Raw genomic sequence first — 6,703 nt, 5'->3', positions numbered from 1 at the left:
GAAAATGCTGGCGGCAAATCTAGTACCAGACACATCAGGGCTATCATTGAAATATTGCCTGCATATTTCTTGTTTGAACTTTGGATCGTAAACAACTTCCATTAGATTCAATTCATCTACCTTGGTAACAGTTACTAGACAACCCTTTCATACATCAAGCATCGTTCAAGCTATAGAACCAAAACTTGGCTCATGCGACAAACTCTATCCATTTGCTCCATTTTCAATCAAACAAGATTTGATTCTTGAGTGAATAAATGTAGCATTATAGGCTTCGAAATCCATTTTGGAAAGATTTATGTTTCATCCTGGCAGCAATATCTACAAGGATTGGAGTGCAAGGACTGGCTAGTAATGCCATAGCATAGATTGAAATTTCAATTGGTATATTTGGTGTCACAAATTAAGGTTTCTGTTCTGTCCAATCATAGTTGTTTGCAATTTTTCCACAATTTTTCTAGACCCTTTTCCAATTATCTTCCCAAAAGATCCCTTGGTTGAGATTCCTTTGAAACTGCTGCTCCCCTTACTGAAACTCTTAGATTGTCTTTGGGAGGGACAACCACTAGTTGTGCTATGCTACTGCGACAGAAAGGGCAAGCTGGAGGAGGATAATATGTTGTGGTAGGATTAGGTTTATTGTGACAACATAGTGTTATAGTGCAGAGGGAAAACATTTGATGCCCACAATCCTGAACTCTAATGGTACACAATTGATTAAAGCAAATGCAACAAACCTCATATTCACTAGCATCAGAAAAATTATCTTCAATGTTGTCTTCTTGATAAGTGGAAGAAGACACTGAAGAGGCAGCTCCAAATGGAATGCTTTTCTCCCTGGCTTGATTGGCCTCCATAAGGGCCTTTTCTAACAAGAGCTTAGCCTTTGGATTGAGTTGATTATGAATCTCCATGATGTAGGCCAAACTAATGGTTTTGCAGAACTGGGATTAAGTCAGGTTGCACAAGAAGAGTGTTTGTACTTAAGAGCTACCGCATATGGGATGTGTCCAGACACATCTCGCCGAATGTAGTCAACACCCCAAGCCAACAATTCTTGCATAGAATCCAAGCAGCCTCCTCGAGCAGCAAGGTGCAGAGGTGTGATACCTGGTCGTCCATGAGCTCCAATGGTTGCACAAACTAAAGCCCCATTTCTCAACTGCAACTTAACAACCCCTGCATGTTTCATTTGGGTCACAATGTGTAATGAAGTGACTCTAACGCCATCTCTCGCGTCTACAAACCAAGCAAATCCCCAAGAGTCTGCAACGGGAGTAGACTGGGTAGTTAAGAGAATGGCTTTCAAGCAATTAGTGTGCCCATAGTTTGCAGCATAGTGCAATCAAGTTCTCCAATGCAATGAGTTAAATAGCAGTATGTTTGCACCAGCTTGCAGTAGCCTCTCAATGCAGGAAACCTTCCCATACATGGTGATCATCATCAAAGGAGTCTGTTTGTTGTGACTTAGGGCATCAAGATGCAAATTTCGGTCCAACAGATAGTCAAGACATCAATTTGGTCATTTACAGTAGCAATATGCAATGGAGACATATTTTCATAGACTGTGGTCTCTAAGATCAAATGGGGCTCTTGCTCAAGAGCAGCCTCCTCCCTTTGCAAATCCACTTGTTAGACAACAGAGAAGAAGGCATGTTCATTGGAGACACTGCAGCTCAGAGCCTGACCCATTTATTACCAAATCTTGCCCGTTGAATCCCCAATGCCCTAAGCCCCTTATCAACACCTCTCAAGCATTTGAATCCCGAAAAATCTAACTCGGGACTCTTGAAACCAATCGTGTAATCAATCAACCAATCAGTGAATCCCATCTTTGTTGCATCAGCAAAAGATAGATCCACTAAAAGAACAAATACCTAGCTACAACAGGTTTCTAAACAAGCATAAAAAATGATACTATCTATCTGCCAAGTTCCATGTACAAATAGTTTGACATCCACTTACGACTAGAAAGAAATCCAAAGTAGTATGGATTATTTTAAGTTCAAAGGTCTCATGAGCTACTATACTACAGATTCCATTATTCTTTTGTCAAAATGCAAACCTCTATAAACGATGTAACCAGTGAAAATACTAACTAGTTAAAAACAGAAAATTGAAAATTAACGTGCACATGATGCAGAATACTAGCTCCTATGTAGAATGAATTTAGGTAAATTTTCACCAAGAAATCATGCCACAAAATTAATAACTGTCGAGAATACAATGAGGATGAAAGAACTAAAGGGAGCTTTGTCTCTGTTTCATTTCCCAGGTCCTAATGCAACTTCATAACTAAATTGGAAAACGAGAGTAAAAATAGCTTTAGATGCAACACAGGGTAGTTTTTTCATGTCCTCTTTTCTGTGATGTACTTTATAAAAATTTAAACGTTGATAGATGTCTACTCTATGCTTCAAAAGGAAAACGACATATTTTTCATGCAATTTCTTATGTAGATTTCTACTTTTATCTCTTAAAGGGAATTAATGCATAACAATATCTCCATTTTTATTCAAAGGATTGGAATACATGCACGTAGATTGTACCCCGAAGATTATTCACAGGGATGTGAAAACAACAAACATTCTTCTAGACAACAATTTAAAAGGAAAACTTGGTGACTTTGGTCTTTCAAAGATATGGATTGATGAGGAGGATGGGGAGCCTTCTCATGTTACCACTATAGTGAAAGGAACTGCAGGATACCTTGATCCAGAGTATATCACACACATAACTTGTACCCTCTTTACAATAATAGTGATGGTGAAGGAATTGTATTTGTTGTAGAATCTGATTTTTTCATTTTTCTTGCCATTCTTAGCTCATATTTTCTTTTGGTTTTGTTTAATAGGTATTTTAGCACTCAAAGGTTGACTGAGAAGAGTGATGTGTATAGTTTTGGAGTAGTTTTGTTAGAGATCATGTGCATTATTACTTCCATCTAAGAAACATCACTGTGGGTCATACATATAAAATAAGGGTTTTCATATGATGTTAGAGTTGGATCTGTCTCTGCAAAGGACAAAAGTGGGAGTTGGATCTTCATACTCGTAGCAATATCTACAAGTATGGGAGTGCAAGGACTGGCTAGTAATGCCATATCATAGGTTGAAATTTCAACTGGTATATCTGGCATCATAAATCAAGGTTTTTGTTCCATCCAATCACTATTGTCCGCAATTTTTCTAGACCTTTTTCCACTTAAGTTCTCAAAAGATCCCTTGGTTGAGATTCCTTTGAAACTGCTGCTCCCCTCGCTAAAACTCTTAGATTGTCTTAGCTTGTTGGTCTTTGAAGAATCATTGTCCGTGCAACTCTCTTTGTGAGGGAAAAGCACTAGTTGTGCTATGCTACTGCGACAGAAAGGGAAAGCTAGAGGAGGAGAATATGTTGTGGTAGGATTAGGTTTATTGTGACAACACAGTGCTAGAGTGTAGAGGGCACACATTTTATGCCCATAGTCCTAAACTTCAATGGTACACAATTGATCAAAGCAAATACAACAAACCTATTCACTAGCCTGCATATTGGCACAAACAAAGACAATCAATCAGTTGCAATGATAGTCACTTGACATTTGAAGAAAATAGATAACCGATACAACTTCTTAGTCTGATATGTGTCATAATTCTACTAAGTTCCAACCAAACAATAGAAATTTGAGATTAGAAGTAAGAACGCACATCATAAATATTATCTTCAATGTTATCTTCTTGATTAGTGGAAAAAGACATTGAAGAGGCAACTCCAAATAGGATGTTTTTTTCCCTTGCTTGATTTACCTCCATAAGGGCCTTTTCCAACAAGATCTTAGCCTTTGGATTGAGTTGACTTATGAATTTCCACAGTGCAGGGCAAACCAATGGTTCTACAGAACAGGGATTCAGTAAGGCTGCATAGGCAGAGTATTTGTACTTAAGGGCTACTGCATATGGGATGTGTCTGCCAAGGAAAACACATTAATCAATGGTCTATGGAAATCTCTTGGTAAATTCTCTCTTTTTATCTCCTATTACAGTAGTCCTATATGTAACAAATTAAACATATAATAAAGTTTCAGTAAATAGGAGGAATGAAGTTATGCCCTCAGAGAGAGTTAAGGGAGTTCTCGCCCAGACGCATCTCGTTGAATGCAGTCAGCACCCCAAGCCAATAATTCTTGCACAGAATCCAATCAGCCTCCTCGAGCAGTAAGGTGCAGAGGCTTGCTCCCTGGTCATCTGTAAGGGAAAAAACATACAAATAAGGGTGGGTTTGATTAAATCTTGAGGCGGAAGGCACCTTGCCTATTCAGTCACAAACAACAAAAATACAAAGTTTCCTTTCAAGTTCGGATAGAGCACATTTTGTTCAAGAAAGAAAGATACATTTGACACAAATTTTCAGGAAAAAAACATAATTTTCATGAAAGAGGCACACATATTATTAAAATGAAGAGAAATATTTCAAATGCGACAACTATGGTTTCGATGATACAAAGAAACTAACTACAAAATTGGGTGTCTCTATCTCTTACCCATGAGCTCTAGTAGTTGCGCAAACTAAAGCCCCATTTCTCAACAACCACTGAACAACCCCTGCATGTTTCATTCGGGCTGCAAGGTATAATGAAGTAGCTCCAACCCCATCTCTCGCATTTACAAACCGGAAAAATCCCCAAGAGTCTACAACGGGAGTAGACTCAACGGTCAACACCTTAAGCCAACAATTCTCGCACAGAATCCAAGCAGCCTCCTCAAGTAACAAGGTGCAGAGGCATGCTCCTTGGTCATCTGTAAGGGAAAAAACATAGAAACAAGGGTGGGTTTGATTAAATCTTGAGGTGGAAGGCACCTTGTCTATTCAGTCACAAACAACAAAAATAAAAAGTTGACAATATTTCATTTCAAGTTCTGATAGAGCACATGTTGTTCAGGAAAGAAAGATCCATTTGGCACAAATTTTCAAGAAAAAACCCAATTTTCATGAAAGAGGCAAACATGTTATTAAAATGAAGAGAAATATTTCAAATGTGAGAAATATGGTTTCGATTATACAAGGAAACTAATTACGAAACTGGGTGTCTCTATCTCTTACCCATGAGCTCCAGTTGTTGAGTACACTAAAGCCCCATTTCTCAATAGTAATTGAACAACTTCTGCATGTTTCATTCAGGTCGCAAGGTGTAATGAAGTGGCTCCAGCCCCATATCTCGCATTTACAAACTGAGAAAATCCCTAAGAGTTTGCAACAGGAGTAGACTATGCAGTTGAGAGAATGGCTTTCAAGAAATTAGTGTGCCCATAGTTTGCAGCATAGTGCAAGCAAGTTCTCTGATGCAAAGAGTCAAATAACAATATATTTGCACTAGCTTGCAGAAGCCTCTCAATGTAGGAAATATTCCCATACATGGTGACCATCATGAGAGGAGTCTGTTTGTTGTGACTCAGGGCATCAGGATGCAACAATTCTCGCACAGAATCCAAGTAGCCTCTTCGAGCAGTAAGGTGCAGAGGCATGATCCTTGGTCATTTGTAAGGGAAAAAAGATACAAACAAGGGTGAGATTGTTTAAATCTCGAGGCGGTGTGAACCTTGCCTATTCAATCACAAACAAAAAAAAAATACAAAGTTGACATAATTTCCTTTCAAGAGAGCAGCTTCCGCCCTTTACAAATCCCCTTGTTGGACGACAAAGAAGAAGGCATGTTCACTAGAGACACTATATCTAAGAGTTTGACCCATTTATTACCAAATCTTGCCCGCTGAATCCCCAATGCCTTGAGCCCCTTATCAACACCTCTAATGCATTTGAATCCTGAAAAATCTAACTTAGGAGTCTCAAGTAACTTACTAGACAACCCTGAGAAAAGTTTCACCTTGCTTATAGAATCTCGGTCCGTGGAATACCATGGTGAAGGTGTAGAATATTGATCGTGGAATACCATGGTGGAGGTTTCGAATGAGACATTTCCTATACACCAAACCCTCTCAGGCCACGATAAGTAAAATAAAAAGATTAAGTTTCGATTGTTATTGTTTCAGTTATAACCAATTTTTTGATTAACAGTGATAAACATTTTAATCATCTAACATCAGATCAGACAAATCATAGTAAGATAGTTAAGACAAGAGGGGAGTTGATTTCAGAGGGGAATGCCTTACGGCGTAACTAGAGTTTGAGAAAAATTATTAAAAATATACTAAATAATAATAGAAACTTAAAACTATAGTATTCCAAAATTATCATATTTAAATAAATTCCCTTTAATCTTATAAGTTCCAACAATGATGTGTGTTGCTATGACTATGATGTAAGCTTATTATAACATCATTGAGCACCAACATTTTTTATCACCATTATAAATATAGAAACAAATTAATAAATGTTATATAATCTTGACTCTAGATTCGAAAGCATTTAATTTCAATTTTTTGTTAAGATAAAATAAAAAATATGGATATAAATACAACATGTAAATAGCTATGTGAAATGATCATCACCATAAAGGTGAAAGTGATATTAGTAGTGGTATTATATATTATATCTTTCATAATAATAGAAGAACAAGAGTTGCATGCAACAAATGTCTCTGGAGTTTGTAAACATTGCAAGCTAAAATAAAAATAAAAAATTAAAGATAGTTAGTAAGTGGAATTATATTCTATTCCATTTAACTTACTATTTTTATTCTGGGTGTACTAAATAAAAGAACACATAG

At 37.3% G+C, this 6,703-nt stretch overlaps 2 pseudogenes; both read right to left on the bottom strand.

Moving 5' to 3' along the window:
- Positions 1-396: 396 nt before the first annotated feature.
- LOC149258757 (putative E3 ubiquitin-protein ligase XBAT31 pseudogene) lies at positions 397-1,692 on the bottom strand (annotated as a pseudogene).
- A 1,453-nt stretch (positions 1,693-3,145) lies between these two features.
- Positions 3,146-5,501, bottom strand: LOC149258756 (putative E3 ubiquitin-protein ligase XBAT31; annotated as a pseudogene).
- Between the last annotated feature and the right edge of the window lie 1,202 nt (positions 5,502-6,703).

The sequence above is a fragment of the Pinus tabuliformis genome, chromosome 6, assembly GCF_031772625.1.
Source record: "Pinus tabuliformis cultivar Carrire ecotype Pingquan chromosome 6, CPIR1, whole genome shotgun sequence".
NCBI lineage: Eukaryota > Viridiplantae > Streptophyta > Pinopsida > Pinales > Pinaceae > Pinus > Pinus tabuliformis.
Note: the sequence above shows the minus strand (reverse complement) of the source record. Positions and strands in the feature narration are given on the sequence as shown.